The sequence below is a fragment of the Petromyzon marinus genome, unplaced genomic scaffold (assembly GCF_048934315.1).
Source record: "Petromyzon marinus isolate PM22_M1 ecotype Great Lakes invasive population unplaced genomic scaffold, UKy_Petmar_22M1.pri1.0 PM_Scaffold_5, whole genome shotgun sequence".
Classification (NCBI taxonomy): Eukaryota; Metazoa; Chordata; class Hyperoartia; order Petromyzontiformes; family Petromyzontidae; genus Petromyzon; species Petromyzon marinus.
In genome coordinates, this window is record NW_027423501.1 from 3,959,316 (window position 1) to 3,977,834 (window position 18,519).

The following is an 18,519-nucleotide window of genomic DNA, read 5'->3' on the forward strand; positions in this document are numbered from 1 at the left end:
AGACACACAGAGACACACAAAGAGAGACACACATAGAGACACAGAGAGACAGAGAGAGAGACACAGAGAGAGACACACAGAGAGACACAGAGAGATGGACACACAGAGAGACACACAGAGAGAGACACACAGAGACACACAGAGAGACACACAGAGAGACACACACAGAGAGACACACACACAGAGACACACAGAGAGAGACACACAGAGAGACACACAGAGACACACAGAGACACACAGAGACACACACAGAAACACACAGAGAGACACAGAGACACACACAGAGAGACACACAGAGAGAGAGAGACACACAGAGACACACAGAGAGACACACACAGAGACACAGAGAGACACAAAGACACACAGAGAGACACAGAGAGACACACAGAGAGACACAGAGACACACAGAGACACACAGAGAGACACAGAGAGACACACAGAGAGACACAGAGAGACAGGCAGTGACTGACACAGCCCACTGCAGTCTTAGCCCCGCTACACCCAGCAGTGTCGTCATCATCATCAGCAGTGTCGTCATCATCATCAGCAGTGTCGTCATCATCAGCAGCAGTGTCATCATCAGCAGTGTCATCATCATCAGCAGTGTCATCATCATCAGCAGTGTCATCATCATCAGCAGCAGTGTCGTCATCATCATCAGCAGTGTCGTCATCATCATCAGCAGTGTCGTCATCATCAGCAGCAGTGTCATCATCAGCAGTGTCATCATCATCAGCAGTGTCATCATCATCAGCAGCAGTGTCGTCATCATCATCAGCAATGTCGTCAACATCATCAGCAGTGTCATCATCAGCAGTGTCATCATCATCAGCAGCAGTGTCATCATCAGCAGTGTCGTCATCATTATCAGCAGTGTCGTCATCATCAGCAGTGTCATCATCAGCAGTGTCGTCATCATCAGCAGCAGCAGTGTTATCATCATCAGCAGTGTCATCATCATCAGCAGCAGTGTCGTCATCATCATCAGCAGTGTCATCATCATCATCAGCAGTGTCATCAACATCATCAGCAGTGTCATCATCATCAGCAGTGTCGTCATCATCATCAGCAGTGTCGTCATCATCATCAGCAGTGTCGTCATCATCAGCAGTGTCGTCATCATCATCAGCAGTGCCATCATCAGCAGTGTCATCATCAGCAGTGTCATCATCATCAGCAGTGTCATCATCATCAGCAGCAGTGTCGTCATCATCAGCAGTGTCGTCATCATCAGCAGCAGTGTCGTCATCATCATCAGCAGTGTCATCATCATCAGCAGCAGTGTCATCATCATCAGCAGTGTCATCAACATCATCAGCAGTGAGTACCCTTCACACTGTAGTTGCAGCAGCATCATCATCATCAGCAGCGTCATCATCATCAGCAGCAAATAGTAAGTAAACTTCATACTGTAGTAGTAGCAGCATCATCATCATCAGCAAATACTTAATACCCTTCACACTGTAGTAGTAGCAGCATCATCATCATCAGTGTTATCATCATCATCAGTGTTATCATCATCAGTGTTATCATCATCAGCAGTGTCATCATCATCAGCAGTGTCGTCATCATCATCAGCAAATAGTAAGTAAACTTCATACTGTAGTAGTAGCAGCATCATCATCATCAGCAAAGACTTAATACCCTTCACACTGTAGTAGTAGCAGCATCATCATCAGTGTTATCATCATCAGCAGTGTCGTCATCATCATCATCAGTGTTATCATCATCAGCAGTGTCATCATCATCAGCAGTGTCGTCATCATCATCAGCAAATAGTAAGTAAACTTTACACTGTAGTAGTAGCAGCATTATCATCAGTGTTATCATCATCAGCAGTGTCATCATCATCATCAGCAGCGTCATCATCATCAGCAGCAAATAGTAAGTAAACTTCATACTGTAGTAGTAGCAGCATCATCATCATCAGCAGCAGTACCCCGTGAGAACCCTTCATGCTATCAGTATTATCAGCAGCAGGATCAGCACGAGCGGCGTGATGATCATGATCATGATGATGATCATGATCATCATCAGCAGCGCTCTTCGTGCTGCCCGTGGCGGAGGCGTCCACCACGCGGGTGGCGCTGCAGTGACGGAGTGGGCGTGGGGGTGTGGGCGTGTGTATGTGTGTGTATGTATGTGTGTATGTATGTATGTGGGTGTGTGTATGTGTGTGTGTATGTGTGGGTATGTGTGTATATGTGTGGGGGTGTGTATGTGTATGGGTGTGTGTATGTGTGTGTGTATGTATGTGTGGGTGTGTGTGTATATGTGTGGGGGGGTGTGTATGTGTGTGTGTATGTGTGCGTGTATGTATGTGTGGGTGTGTGTGTATGTGTGTGTATATGTGTGTGGGTGTGTGTCTGTGTGTCTGTGGGTGTGTGTGGTTGTGTGTGTCTATGTGTGTGGGTGTGTGTGGGTATGTGGGCCTCCCCTAGGTCGACTCAGCCTCAAATGAGTACCTGGTGCGGTGTGTAAACATTGCCACTAGGGAGACAAAGGCGGTCGGGCGTGGTGCTGCCCACCCACCCCCTTGTGTACCGTTCCAGCCTCCATAGGTGCTCGCTCACAGCACTTGCCCCTACAGTCTGTCCAGGCTATACGGGGGATCTTTTTTGTGTGTGTGGGTGTGTGTCTGTGTGGGGAGTGGTGGGTGTAGTGGTTAGCGCTACGCTGCGCTATGAACCCAGCGACCCGGGTTTGATTCCCGCTCACGGCCAGCACCGGTGACGATTATCTGAACCGGTCCTGGGCCTCCCCTAGGTCGACTCAGCCTCAAATGAGTACCTGGTGCGGTGTGTAGTAAACATCGCCACTGGGGAGACAAAGGCGGCCGGGCGTGGTGCTGGCCACCCACCCCCTCGTGTGCCTTGCCGGCCTTCATAGGTGCTGCTCGCTAACAGCACTTGCCCCTGCAGCCTGTTACAGGCTATACGGGTGATCTTTGTCTCTGTATATGTATTCGATTATAATTGTGCATGCGATACGATAGTGATTGCACAGTGTACGTACAATAGCTGTGTATGTGTCAATAATAATCATCATCATGAATAATTCTATATTATTATACAGCGTGTGTGTGTGTGGGCTTCACTCACACATTCGCGTCCAATCAGAAGCTGGAAACCCAGACAGACTTCACCATTACACTTCAGCAGGGGGGGGGGGGAAACTCCCAGACGGTCTAAACCATTAATACACGGAGGGGTGACCCTGAGGGGTTAGACCATCAACACGAGGGGTGACCCAGAGGGGTTAGACCATCACCACGAGGAGGGGTGACCCAGAGGGGTTAGACCATCACCACGAGGGGTGACCCAGACGGACTAAACCATTAATACACGGAGGGGTGACCCTGAGGGGTTAGACCATCAACACGAGGGGTGACCCAGAGGGGTTAGACCATCACCACGAGGAGGGGTGACCCAGAGGGGTTAGACCATCACCACGAGGGGTGACCCAGACGGACTAAACCATTAATACACGGAGGGGTGACCCAGAGGGGTTAGACCATCACCACGAGGGGTGACCCAGAGGGGTTAGACCATCACCACGAGGGGTGACCCAGAGGGGTTAAACTATCACCACGAGGGGTGACCCAGACGGGTTAGACCATCACCACGAGGGGTGACCCAGAGGGGTTAAACCATCACCACGAGGGGTGACCCAGAGGGGTTAAACTATCATCACAAGGGGTGACCCAGATGAGTTAGACCATCACCACGAGGAGGGGTGACCCAGAGGGGTTAGACTATCACCACGAGGAGGGGTGACCCAGAGGGGTTAGACCATCACCACGAGGGGTGACCCAGAGGGGTTAAACTATCACCACGAGGGGTGACCCAGACGGGTTAGACCATCACCACAAGGAGGGGTGACCCAGAGGGGTTAGACCATCACCACGAGGAGGGGTGACCCAGAGGGGTTAGACCATCACCACGAGGGGTGACCCAGAGGGGTTAGACCATCACCACGAGGAGGGGTGACCCAGAGGGGTTAGACCATCACCACGAGGGGTGACCCAGAGGGGTTAGACCATCACCACGAGGGGTGACCCAGAGGGGTTAGACCATCACCACGAGGGGTGACCCAGAGGGGTTAGACCATCACCACGAGGGGTGACCCAGAGGGGTTAGACCATCACCACGAGGGGTGACCCAGAGGGGTTAGACCATCACCACGAGGGGTGACCCAGAGGGGTTAGACCATCACCACGAGGGGTGACCCAGACGGGTTAGACCATCACCACGAGGGGTGACGCAGAGGGGTTAGACCATCACCAGGAGGGGTGACCCAGAGGGGTTAGACCATCAACATGAGGGGTGACCCAGCGGGGTTAGACCATCACCACGAGGGGTGACCCAGAGGGGTTAGACCATCACCACGAGGGGTGACCCAGAGGGGTTAGACCATCACCACGAGGGGTGACCCAGAGGGGTTAGACCATCACCACGAGGGGTGACCCAGAGGGGTTAGACCATCACCACGAGGGGTGACCCAGACGGGTTAGACCATCACCACGAGGGGTGACCCAGACGGGTTAGACCATCAACGCGAGGGGTGACCCAGAGGGGTTAAACCATCACCACGAGGGGTGACCCAGAGGGGTTAGACCATCACCACGAGGGGTGACCCAGAGGGGTTAGACCATTAACACGAGGGGTGACCCAGAGGGGTTAGACCATCACCACGAGGGGTGACCAAGAGGGGTTAGACCATCACCACAAGGAGGGGTGACCCAGAGGGGTTAGACCATCAACACGAGGGGTGATCCAGAGGGGTTAAACCATCACCACGAGGGGTGACCCAGAGGGGTTAGACCATCACCACGAGGAGGGGTGACCCAGAGGGGTTAAACCATCACCACGGGGGGTGACCTAGAGGGGTTAGACCATCACCACGAGGGGTGACCCAGAGGGTTTAGACCATCACCACGAGGAGGGGTGACCCAGAGGGGTTAGACCATCACCACGAGGAGGGGTGACCCAGAGGGGTTAGACCATCAACACGAGGGGTGACCCAGCGGGGTTAGACCATCACCACGAGGGGTGACCCAGAGGGGTTAGACCATCACCACGAGGAGGGGTGACCCAGAGGGGTTAAACCATCACCACGGGGGGTGACCTAGAGGGGTTAGACCATCACCACGAGGGGTGACCCAGAGGGTTTAGACCATCACCACGAGGAGGGGTGACCCAGAGGGGTTAGACCATCACCACGAGGAGGGGTGACCCAGAGGGGTTAGACCATCAACACGAGGGGTGACCCAGCGGGGTTAGACCATCACCACGAGGGGTGACCCAGAGGGGTTAGACCATCACCACGAGGGGTGACCCAGAGGGGTTAGACCATCACCACGAGGGGTGACCCAGAGGGGTTAGACCATCACCACGAGGGGTGACCCAGAGGGGTTAGACCATCACCACGAGGGGTGACCCAGACGGGTTAGACCATCACCACGAGGGGTGACCCAGAGGGGTTAGACCATCACCACGAGGGGTGACCCAGAGGGGTTAAACCATCACCACGAGGGGTGACCCAGAGGGGTTAGACCATCACCACGAGGAGGGGTGACCCAGAGAGGTTAGACCATCACCACGAGGGGTGACCCAGAGGGGTTAAACCATCACCACGAGGGGTGACCCAGAGGGGTTAGACCATCACCACGAGGGGTGACCCAGACGGGTTAGACCATCACCACGAGGGGTGACCCAGACGGGTTAGACCATCACCACGAGGGGTGACCCAGACGGGTTAGACCATCACCACGAGGGGTGACCCAGAGGGGTTAGACCATCACCACGAGGAGGGGTGACCCAGAGGGGTTAGACCATCACCACGAGGGGTGACCCAGAGGGGTTAGACAATCACCACGAGGAGGGGTGACCCAGAGGGGTTAAACCATCACCACGAGGGGTGAACCAGAGGGGTTAGACCATCATCACGAGGGGTGACCCAGAGGGGTTAGACCATCACCACGAGGGGTGACCCAGAGGGGTTAGACAATCACCACGAGGAGGGGTGACCCAGAGGGGTTAAACCATCACCACGAGGGGTGAACCAGAGGGTTAGACCATCATCACGAGGGGTGACCCAGAGGGGTTAGACCATCACCACGAGGGGTGACCCAGACGGGTTAGACCATCACCACGAGGGGTGACCCAGACGGGTTAGACCATCACCACGAGGGGTGAACCAGAGGGGTTAGACCATCACCACGAGGAGGGGTGACCCAGAGGGGTTAGACCATCACCACGAGGAGGGGTGACCCCGAGAGGTTAGACCATCACCACGAGGGGTGACCCAGAGGGGTTAGACCATCACCACGAGGAGGGGTGACACAGAGGGGTTAGACCATCACCACGAGGGGTGACCCAGAGGGGTTAAACCATCACCACGAGGAGGGGTGACCCAGAGGGGTTAGACCATCACCACGAGGAGGGGTGACCCAAAGGGGTTAGACCATCACCACGAGGAGGGGTGACCCAGACGGGTTAGACTTTTAATAAAGTGAAATAATTCGTTCCGGAAACGTGCTCATAATCCAAAGCACTCGTATATCAAAGCGAATTTCCCCATAAGAAATAATGGAAACTCAGATGATTCGTTCCACAACCCAAAAATACTGTATTCATATAAAAATGATTTAATACAAATACCTTTTTTATATTTTTATTATTTAAATGTAATATAAAGCAATACAATTTATTAATAACATTTAATCGTGGCTGGTGTGAGGGAGACGAGAGAGAGGAGGAGGAGGGTTATTGTGTGGGACGACTTTCACTTGCAGTACAGTTACTAAAGAACAGTCACTACACTTGGACACAATATAAAAACATGCTTTACGCACACACACGTGGTCACAACACTATAGTACTGTAGTAAACAGTATACACGTGGTCACAATACTATAGTACTATAGTAAACAGTATATACGTGGTCACAACACTATAGTACTGTAGTAAACAGTATACACGTGGTCACAACACTATAGTACTATAGTAAACAGTATACACGTGGTCACAACACTATAGTACTATAGTAAACAGTATACACGTGGTCACAACACTATAGTACTATAGTAAACAGTATACACGTGGTCACAATACTATAGTACTATAGTAAACAGTATACACGTGGTCACAACACTATAGTACTATAGTAAACAGTATACACGTGGTCACAATACTATAGTACTATAGTAAACAGTATACACGTGGTCACAACACTATAGTGCTATAGTAAACAGTATACACGTGGTCACAACACTATAGTACTATAGTAAACAGTATACACGTGGTCACAACACTATAGTACTATAGTAAACCGTATACACGTGGTCACAACACTATAGTACTGTAGTAAACAGTATACACGTGGTCACAACACTATAGTACTATAGTAAACAGTATACGAGTGAGGCACTGAGACTGAGCATGGGAGATGATTACCCACAATCCCGAGCGAGAGAGAGAGAACCATTGGCTCAGTTGTGATCACGTGACGCTCGGCAAACAAAGCGTATACTGTGTACGTACTGCTCGTATTGCAAGACATCGCTCGTGTATCAAATTAACATTTATTTTTTAAAATGTGTTCGTCTTGCAAAACACTCACAGACCAAGTGACTCGCAATCCAAGGTTTCACAGTACACAGCGGGACCCAGACGGATTAGTCCATTATTACACAAAGGGGTGACTCAGACGGGTTAGACTATCAATACATAGTGGGACCCAGACGGATTAGTCCATTATTACGCGAAGGGGTGACGCAGACGGGCTAGACTATTAATACACAGCGGGACCCAGACGGATTAGTCCATTATTACACGAAGGGGTGACACAGACTGGTTAGACTATTAATACACAGCGGGACCCAGATGGATTAGTCCATTATTACACGAAGGGGTGACGCAGACGGGCTAGACTATTAATGCACAGCGGGACCCAGACGGATTAGTCCATTATTACACGAAGGGGTGACACAGACGGGCTAGACTATTAATACACAGCGGGACCCAGACGGATTAGTCCATTATTACACGAAGGGGTGACACAGACGGGCTAGACTATTAATACACAGCGGGACCCAGACGGATTAGACCATTATTACACGAAGGGGTGACACAGACGGGCTAGACTATTAATACACAGCGGGACCCAGACGGATCAGTCCATTATTACACGAAGGGGTGACGCAGACGAGCTAGACTATTAATACACAGCGGGACCCAGACGGAATGAACCATTGATAGAGTCAGTCCAAGGGTTGCGGAAAGCCCGACTAACGCAAATGCTCCCGTATATCACGTAAACAAAATCACCACGCGGAAATGTTTGCGTCAGTTACGTGAGAGCCAGTAGTGCCGCACGGCGGATGAATACCGCGGAGCGAGGAGTCAGGAAAATGGAGTTGTTGTCGTGCTACACGATTGTTTTCTATGCCTAGAGCTGTCTTCCCACCCCACCCCACCCCCCCATGTTTTTATCGCTTTCTCTTTCCTTCAGTTTAGGTTTAATTCATGAGTTATTTGCTGCATGCAATTTATTGAACACATTGTGCACTTGGGTTGCTGACGGTCTCGGCCAACAGCGCTCAGAGAAGCCGAGGCCTCGCCTGATGCACGCCACGCGGACATTCGGAAGTGACCGCTTTCTGTGAACAATTTACATTTTTAAAACGTTTCATGGTATTCATGAGCAATCGCACGCAGTCTACGTCCCATTAGTTTCATTACGGGTTCGGGTAGTGTTAGGGTAGATATCCGATGAAATTAAGGAATCGTAGGTGGTGCAGAGCGTACGCACAGCGAAGCCATGCGGCTAGCCACATAAAACGGGCGACAGCACAATACGGGAGGCTACAACTTCTTCCGGCTACGGGATTTCATCGTTTATTTTGGGTGGGGGGAATTGTTCAGTTTCCGACATATGGGAGTTTCGGGCTTCCGGATCGTTCTCGGGAACCTAACCCTGCCGTAACCTGGGGACTGCCTCGAGCTAGGGGACACCCAGGCGGGCTGTACCAATACACCTCACTGGGGGACACACAGACAATTCTAGATTTGAAGCTTTCGTGACTGCTAGGATCCATACTCTTTGGTTCTATTGGGTAAAGTCACGTAGGTAAAAAAATTAAATAACAAAAATCACGACGTTTCGGCCACAACACAAGCGGCCTTCATCAGGTGAAGGGACGAGACTGTCTGGAGGACAGCGCTGGAGTGAAAAAAGCCACGCTCAGATCACGACGTTTAAGCTGTCCTCCAGACAGTCTCGTCCCTTCACCTGATGAAGGCCGCTTGTGTTGTGGCCGAAACGTCGTGATTTTTGTTATTTTATTTTTTACCTACGTGACTTTACCCAATAGAACCAAAGAGTATGGAACACAGACAGGCGATTTAACGAGAGGGTGACCCAGATAGGCTGTACCATTAATGGATAGGGGTAACCTAGACGGACTTTCCACTCTCCTACCACTCCCCTCTCACACAGTCACATAGTCACTTTAAGATGTTTTTCTTGTTGGTGTTTTTGTTTTTTTGTTTGTTGTGGTTGCACCCGATTCAAGAGCCGGATGGCTCACAGGGCTATACCAAAACAAACTGAACTGATCTCACTCCACTCCCCTCCACTCACTCTCCTGCCTCTCCCCTCTCATCTCACTCCACTCCCCTCCACGCACTCTCCTACCATCTACTTCTCTCTCATCTCACTCTACTCCCCTCCACACACTGTCCTACCACTCCCTTCTCATAGATCCAACACTGCCCATAGACTCAAAACTGCCCATAGACTCAACACTGCCCATAGACTCAAAACTGCCCATAGACTCAACACTGCCCATAGACTCAACACTGCCCCATAGACTCAACACTGCCCCATAGATTCAGCACTGCCCCATAGACTCAACACTAACCATAGACTCAACACTGTCCATAGACCCACCATTGGCCATTGACTTAACGCTGCCCATATACCCAAAATGCACATAGACCCAACAATGCCCGTAGAAACGACACTGCCCAGAGACTCAACACTGTCCAAACATTCAACACTGCCCATTGATTCAACACTGCCCATAGACTCAACACTGCCCATAGACTCAATACTGCCCATAGACCGAACAATGCCCATAGACTCAACACTGCCCATAGACTCAACACTGCCCATAGATCCAACATTGCCCATAGACCCAACATTTCCCGTACTCAACGCTGCAAATAGACTCAATACTGCCCATAGACTCAACACTACCCATAGACCCAACACTACCCATAGACTCAACACTGTCCATAGCCTCAACACTGCAGTTCATAGACTCAACACTGCCCCATAGACTCAACACTGCTCAGACTCAACACTGCCCATCGACTCAATACTGCCCTTAGACTCAACACTGCCCATAGACTCAACACTGCCCCATAGACTCAACACTGCCCATAGACTCAACACTGCCCATAGACTCAACACTGCCCATAGACTCAATACTGCCCTTAGACTCAACACTGCCCATAGACTCAACACTGCCCATAGACTCAACACTGCAGTCCATAGACTCAACACTGCAGTCCATAGACTCAACACTGCAGTCCATAGACTCAACACTGCCCCATAGACTCAACACTGCGGTCCATAGACTCAACACTGCCCATAGACTCAACACTACCCCATAGACTCAACACTGCCCCATAGACTCAACACTGCCTATAGACTCAACACTACCCCATAGACTCAACACTGCCCCATAGACTCAACACTGCACCATAGACTCAACACTGCCCCATAGACTCAATTCTGCCCCATAGACTCAACACTGCCCCATAGACTCAACACTGCACCATAGACTCAACACTGCAGCCCATAGACTTTGGTTCTATTGGGTAAAGTCACGTAGGTGAAAATAAAATAACAAAAATGACTTAAATAAAATTACTTCATCCAATATAACCAAAGAGTATGGATCCTAGCAGTCACGAAAGCTTTAAATCTAGAACTGCCCCATAGACTCAGCACTGCCCTATAGACTCAACACTGCAGTCCATAGACTCAACACTGCAGTCCAAAGACTCAACACTGCCCATAGACTCAACACTGCCCATAGACTCAACACTGCAGTCCATAGACTCAACACTGCCTCATAGACTCAACACTGCCCATAGACTCAACACTGCCCACAGACTCAACACTGCCCATAGACTCAACACTGCAGTCCATAGACTCAACACTGCCTCATAGACTCAACACTGCCCATAGACTCAACACTGCCCCATAGACTCAACACTGCAGTCCATAGACTCAACACTGCCTCATAGACTCAACACTGCCCATAGACTCAACACTGCCCCATAGACTCAACACTGCACCGTAGACTCAACACTGCACCATAGACTCAACACTGCAGTCCATAGACTCAACACTGCCCCATAGACTCAACACTGCCCCATAGACTCAACACTGCCCCATAGACTCAACACTGCCCATAGACTCAACACTGCAGTCCATAGACTCAACACTGCCCCATAGACTCAACACTGCCCCATAGACTCAACACTGCCTCATAGACTCAACACTGCCCATAGACTCCACACTGCCCCATAGACTCAACACTGCCCATAGACTCAACACTGCCCCATAGACTCAACACTGCCCCATAGACTCAACACTGCACCATAGACTCAACACTGCACCATAGACTCAACACTGCCCCATAGATTCAATACTGCAGTACATAGACTCAACATTGCCCCATAGACTCAACACTGCACCATAGACTCAACACTGCAGTCCATAGACTCAACACTGTCCATAGACTCAACACTGCCCCATAGACTCAACAATGCACCTCCGATTAGCAGTCAGCTACGTATGGTGCGAGAGAAGTTAAACGTCCAAACGTGCGATTTCACTTGTAATACGAACTGATTTGTTATTACCGTGAACTAGCAGTAAATGCATTTGGTGATGATGGGGGTATGTCTGGGCACTCAACATCTCCCAATTGCATAACTTGACATGCTGCCTGTTTACAAACTTGAGTGTAAACTAAACTATTTATATTTTACCAGGTAAAGCCCCACTGAGCTATTTAGCTCTTTTTCACAAGCGACCTGGCCACCAGAAATAATATCTCAACGAAGTGGCGGCTTATCATCATCATCGTCATCACGTGAAAATTCATAGCAGTGACGCCGATGGCAAACGTGGAGTGAAACACCAGAGGACCCGGAGGGAAATCCACACGACCACAGGGAGAGCGAGGGGCACGTGGAATCCAAATATACAGCAGCAGCAGCAGCAGGCGTCGTCAGGGTCGGGATCAGAGCCCACGACCTCCTGCGTACCAGGCGAGGTAGTCAACATCTCGTCACACAAATACACAGCAGGCATCGTCAGGGGTGTGATTGAACCCACGACCTCCTGCGTACCAGGCGAGGTAGTCAACATCTCGTCACACAAATATACAGCAGGCATCGTCAGGCTCGGGATTGAACCCACGACCTCCTGTGTACCAGGCGAGGTAGTCAACATCTCCTAGCCACACAAATATACAGCAGCAGGCATCGTCAGGGGTGTGATTGAACCCACGACCTCCTGTGTACCAGGCGAGGTAGTCAACATCTCCTAGCCACACACAAACAGCAGCAGCAGGCATCGTCAGGGGTGTGATGGAACCCACGACCTCCTGTGTACCAGGCGAGGTAGTCAACATCTCCTAGCCACACACAAATATACAGCAGCAGCAGGCATCGTCAGGGGTGTGATTGAACCCACGACCTCCTGTGTACCAGGCGAGGTAGTCAACATCTCCTCGTCACGCCGGGGCAGTGGCTGCATCATCGGCCGCCCTCGTGGTGGTGGTGGAGTGGAGATAAAAAAGAATGACCGACAAAATGTTTTTTAAAGCAAAGCGCCTCGCGGTCGACCTCCAGCTTGACCCCCTCGAGCCGCCCGCCCCCCCTGCACGCTGGCGGCGGGGAGGGGGGGGGCAGAGGTGCCAAGAAGAGTCGGGAAGCGCCACAGGGATGGGGCCACGTGGGCCGCAGTGGTGCACGAGGGGGAATTGGGTGGCCGGCGACGCCCAACGCTCGCGCCCGGCCGTCTTTGTCTCCCCCAGCAGTGGCGATGTTTACTCCACGCCGCCACAACGGGTACTCGTTTGAGTCGACGCGCGGACGCACGCACGCGGGCGCACACACAGACACGGGGATTCACGCACGGACACACACACAGACACACACACACACAGACACACACACAGACACACACACACCGACACACACACAGACACACACAGACACACACACAGACACACACAGACACACACACAGACACACACACAGACACACACACACCGACACACACACAGACACAGACACACACACACACAGACACACACACAGACACACACACACACAGACACACACACACACACACAGACACACACACACAGACACACACACAGACACACACACAGACACACACACACACACACAGACACACACATAGACACACACACACAGACACACACACACACAGACACACACACACACAGACACACACATACACACACACAGACACACACACAGACACACACACAGACACACACGGACGCACACAGACACACACACAGACACACACACACACAGACACACACACAGACACACACACACACAGACACACACACACAGACACACACACACAGACACACAGACACACACACAGACATAGACACAGACACACACACACAGACACACACACACACACAGACACACACACACACAGACACACACACACACAGACACACACACACACAGACACACACACACACAGACACACACACAGACACACACACACAGACACACACACAGACACACACACACATACACACACACAGACACACACACAGACACACACACACAGACACACACACACACACAGACACACACACACAGACACACACACACAGACACACACACACACACACAGACACACACACACACACAGACACACACAGACACACACACACAGACACACACACACACACAGACACACACACACACACAGACACACACACACACAGACACACACAGACACACACACACAGACACACACACACACACAGACACACACACAGACACACACACACAGACACACACACACAGACACACTCACACAGACACACACACAGACATAGACACACACACATACACACACACAGACACACACAGACACAGACACACACAGACACACACACACAGACACACACACACAGACACACACAGACACACACACACAGACACACACACAGACACACACACATATACACACACACACACACGGACGCACCATCTCCACCGAGCGTACCCAGGGCCGGGGTCGGGCGACGTGGAGTCGTCTTGGCCGGCGAGCCACGGGGCGTGGGAACGGAGGGACGCGTGGCGGGCGACTGCCGAGAGAGACGAGGGAGAGGGAGAGAGAGACGAGAGAGGGAGGGAGAGTGAGTGAGTGAGAGTGGTGGGGGAGAGCGCCAGGCAGGGCGTATGTAGCGTTGAGAACTCCACTCGCCGACTTGCTCGCGTGGACACGAAAAAAAATGGGGTGGGTCCGAAAGGAGAGCGGCGGCGGCGGCCGCGGCGGGTCACGTGATCACGCGCGGGCCAATGGGCCGCTTCGGCGAGCTGGGGCGGGGTGGGGGGCACCACGGGAGGCCCCGCCGTGCCTTGCCGGCGTTCAAACGGCGGTGGAGGAACTTCCCTGCGCCGTCGACGGACGATGGATTCTTTTTCACGTCGAATTTTTTTGTTTTTCTCTCTCTTCGACGACAACAACAACAACCACCACCACCACCACCACTCACAGCTGGGAGGGACTGGGAGAGAGAGAGAGAGACGGGGAGAAAGTTCATCATCTGCGGTGTGAAAAAAAAAAAGATAAATTCCCCAGTAATAAAATAAACACACACACACCCCCTCTCTCGTCCTCCCTCAGGGGTTACAAATACGGTGGTGGCGGTGGTGGCGGTGATGGCGGTGGTGGCGGTGATGGCTGTGGCTGCGGCTGTGGTGGCGTTGCCGGTGGCGGTAGCGGTGGTGCCGGTTCATGGTGGTGGCGGTGATGGCGGTGGTGGCGGTGGTGGCGGTGGTGGCGGCACTTGGTGCTAGGTGGTCGTGGCGGTGATGGCGGTGATGGCGGTGATGGCGGTGGTGGTGGCGATGCCGGTGGCGGTAGCGGTGGTGGTGCCGGTTCACGGTGGTGGCGGTGACGGCGGCGGTGCTGGGCGCTGCCGGTGTTGCGGTGTTGCGGTGTTTCCACGGGCGCGACCGCGACTACTCGCCTCTCGGCTCTCTCCGTGCAGGAGGAGGGCGGCGGCCGCCCGTTATTTCATTTCGTAACGAACGCCGTCGCCGCCGTCACGTACAGTGTTCGTGTTCGACGCAAGGGGCCCGTCGGGGCGGTCGCGGGGGGCCGGGGGGGGTGGGCGGGGGGGGGGGGGGGCCGAGCGGGCGGCAGGGGGGGGGGGGCCCGCCAGAAATCCGTCAGACCGTGGCACCGCTCCAAGTCGGGCCGCGTCGATTGGCCGCTCGGGGAATTCGCCTCCCAGCATCGGGCGCGGCGATTGGCCGGATGCCAGCGGGCGGTGGCGCTGGGGAGGGGTGGGTGGGGGGGGTAGGGCATGGCACGGCGTGGCAAGCGTTGGCCGGGTTTCGCGAGAATACAAAAAAAAATCCTAATAAATTAAATAAGACATTTAAAAAAAAAAAATCCACAAAGACCCACACTCTTTGGTTCTATTGGGTAAAGTCACCACGTAGGTAAAAAATAAAATAACAAAAAATCACGACGTTTCGGCCACAACACAAGCGGCCTTCATCAGGTGAAGGGACGAGACTGTCCTCCAGACACTCCAGCGCTGTCCTACCAGACAGTCTCGTCCCTTCACCTGATGAAGGCCGCTTGTGCTGTGGCCGAAATGTCGTGATTTTTTTGTTATTTTATTTTTCACCTACGTGGTGACTTTACCCAATATAACCAAAAAGTGTGGATCCTAGCAGTCACGAAGGGCTTTAAATCTAGAATCCACAAAGACCGCTCCTCCCTCCCTTCCCACCCCTCCAGCCCCTCTCCACCTGAAGCCTTGAGCGACGAGCGAGCGCTTCGGAAGGTGGACACGTTGTGGGGGGGGGGGGGGGGGGGGTGCCGTCCACGCTGGTACAGAGAGGGGCTTGTCCGGCTCCCCCAGCGTCCGAGGAAGACGTGCCCTGCACATCACCGACACGCGCGCGTGTGTGTGTGTGTGTGTGTGTCACGTGGCGTGATCCAGCCGGGGCCGTGCCTTGAGCAGGCCCCTGGACACTGCAAGCACCGCAGAGAAGCCGTCGGTGGCACCTTGCAGCGTCTTCCTCCTCGGTCTGCAACACCGCCAACTTCGCCTGAGCACAGGCGAAGTTGGCGAGGTCATGGCGCTTGTTAGCCAGGCAAGGCACCACCCCGTATACGAAGCTGCTGTTGTAGAAGGGCACCCCCCAGTTTCCTGAAGATGTCCCCCAAAAGGCGGAACATTGGTTTGAGCCGCTGGCAAGCGTAAGTAGCGGTGGGGCAAGATCCTCCCTGGCACCGCAGGAAATGCACCAAGTCTGTGACCCCTGGCGAGATTCGTGAGAGAGTGAGTGAGAGTGAGAGACAGAGAGATAGAGACAGAGAGATAGAGAGTGAGAGAGAGTGAGTGAGTGAGAGAGTGAGTGAGAGAGTGAGAGAGTGAGAGAGTGAGAGAGTGAGTGAGAGAGTGAGTGAGAGAGTGAGTGAGAGAGTGAGAGAGTGAGAGAGTGAGTGAGAGAGAGAGTGAGAGAGAGAGTGAGAGACAGAGAGTGAGTGAGTGAGAGAGTGAGACAGTGAGAGAGTGAGATAGAGACAGTGAGTGAGTGAGAGTGAGAGAGAGTGAGATAGAGAAACAGAGAGTTTTTGAGAGACAGAGATAGAGAGTGAGAGAGAGTGAGAGAGTGAGAGAGTGAGTGAGAGTGAGAGACAGAGAGATAGAGAGTGAGAGAGAGAGAGTGAGTGAGAGAGTGAGTGAGAGAGTGAGAGAGTGAGTGAGAGAGTGAGAGAGTGAGTGAGAGAGTGAGAGAGTGAGAGAGTGAGAGAGTGAGTGAGAGAGAGAGTGAGAGTGAGTGAGAGAGTGAGAGAGAGTGAGTGAGAGACAGAGAGTGAGAGACAGAGAGAGAGAGTGAGTGAGCGAGAGAGTGAGAGAGTGAGAGAGAGTGAGTGAGAGACAGAGAGTGAGTGAGTGAGAGAGTGAGACAGTGAGAGAGTGAGATAGAGACAGTGAGTGAGTGAGAGTGAGAGAGAGTGAGATAGAGAGGCAGAGAGTTTTTGAGAGACAGAGATAGAGAGTGAGATAGAGTGACAGAGTGAGAGAGTGAGACAGTGAGAGAGTGAGATAGAGAGTGAGAGAGACTTTTGACTTTTAAACCACTTTCATTGCTGCCAGCAGCAAAAGCACCAGGGCCGACATCGACACCAAATCACGTCGAGTGCAGCGTCCCGTCACAAACCGCTACCCCCGGCGCGTGCGTGGCAAGCGTGGCAGGCGTGGCAGCGTGGCAGGCTTAGCAGGTACGGCAGGCACGGCAGGCACGGCAGGCACGGCAGGCACGGCAGGCGCAGGATGCCGTTAGCGCCGGTGCACAGGCCTCGACAGGCCCCCCACCACCCACCGTTTCAAGAAGCACACGAGCATCACCGTCACCGTCACCGGTAGGCGTGCTCCAGGCGGCCCCGGAGCAGGCCCCTGAACACCGTCACCGCACGGCGGGTGTCAGCGTCGCCTTGACGCATCTTGTTGCTGGTCTGCCATCGTCGCTCGGGCACAGACCAAGTGTGCAGGGTCGTGGGGCTTATTATTATTATTATTGTTGTTAGCCAGGATGAGGCTCCTGTAAAGAGGCACCTCCAGTCGCCATCATGGCCACCACCACCACCAGCACCACCACCACCACCAGCACCACCACCACCACCACCACCGCCAACACCACTACCACCACCACCACCAGCACCACCACCACCAGCACCACCACCACCACCACTAGCACCACCACCACCACCAGCACCACCAGCACCACCACCGCCAACACCACTACCACCACCACCAGCACCACCAGCACCACCACCAGCACCACTACCACCACCGCCACCACCACCACCACTACCGCCACCGCCACCACCACCGCCACCACCACCACCGCCACCACCACCCACACCAATGCCATCATCACCGCTGCCGCCGTAGTATTGACCAGGGCGGGTTGCTGGATCGGAACCTCGGCGACAACGAGTGGCGATCTGCCTCTGGGCCACCGGTGCAGTTGGTGGTGGTGGTGGGGGCGGTGGTGGTGGCGGTGGTGGTGGCGGTGGTGGTGGCGGTGGTGGCGGTGATGGTGGTAGTGACGGTGGCGGTAGTGACGGTGGTGGTAGTGGTGGCGGTGGTGGTGGTAGTGGTGGTGGTGGCTACACGGA

The 18,519-nt window shown here is 53.1% G+C and overlaps 1 protein-coding gene across 1 annotated transcript in view; it reads right to left on the reverse strand.

Moving 5' to 3' along the window:
• Positions 1 to 15,062, reverse strand: part of LOC116956728 (muscleblind-like protein 3) — a 35,286-nt gene extending 20,224 nt beyond the window's left edge. The window contains exon 1 of the mRNA XM_076064521.1: positions 14,374 to 15,062. The gene's annotated coding sequence lies outside the window, so the exon portion shown is untranslated. The remainder of the gene's footprint in view (positions 1 to 14,373) is intronic.
• Positions 15,063 to 18,519: the final 3,457 nt, after the last annotated feature.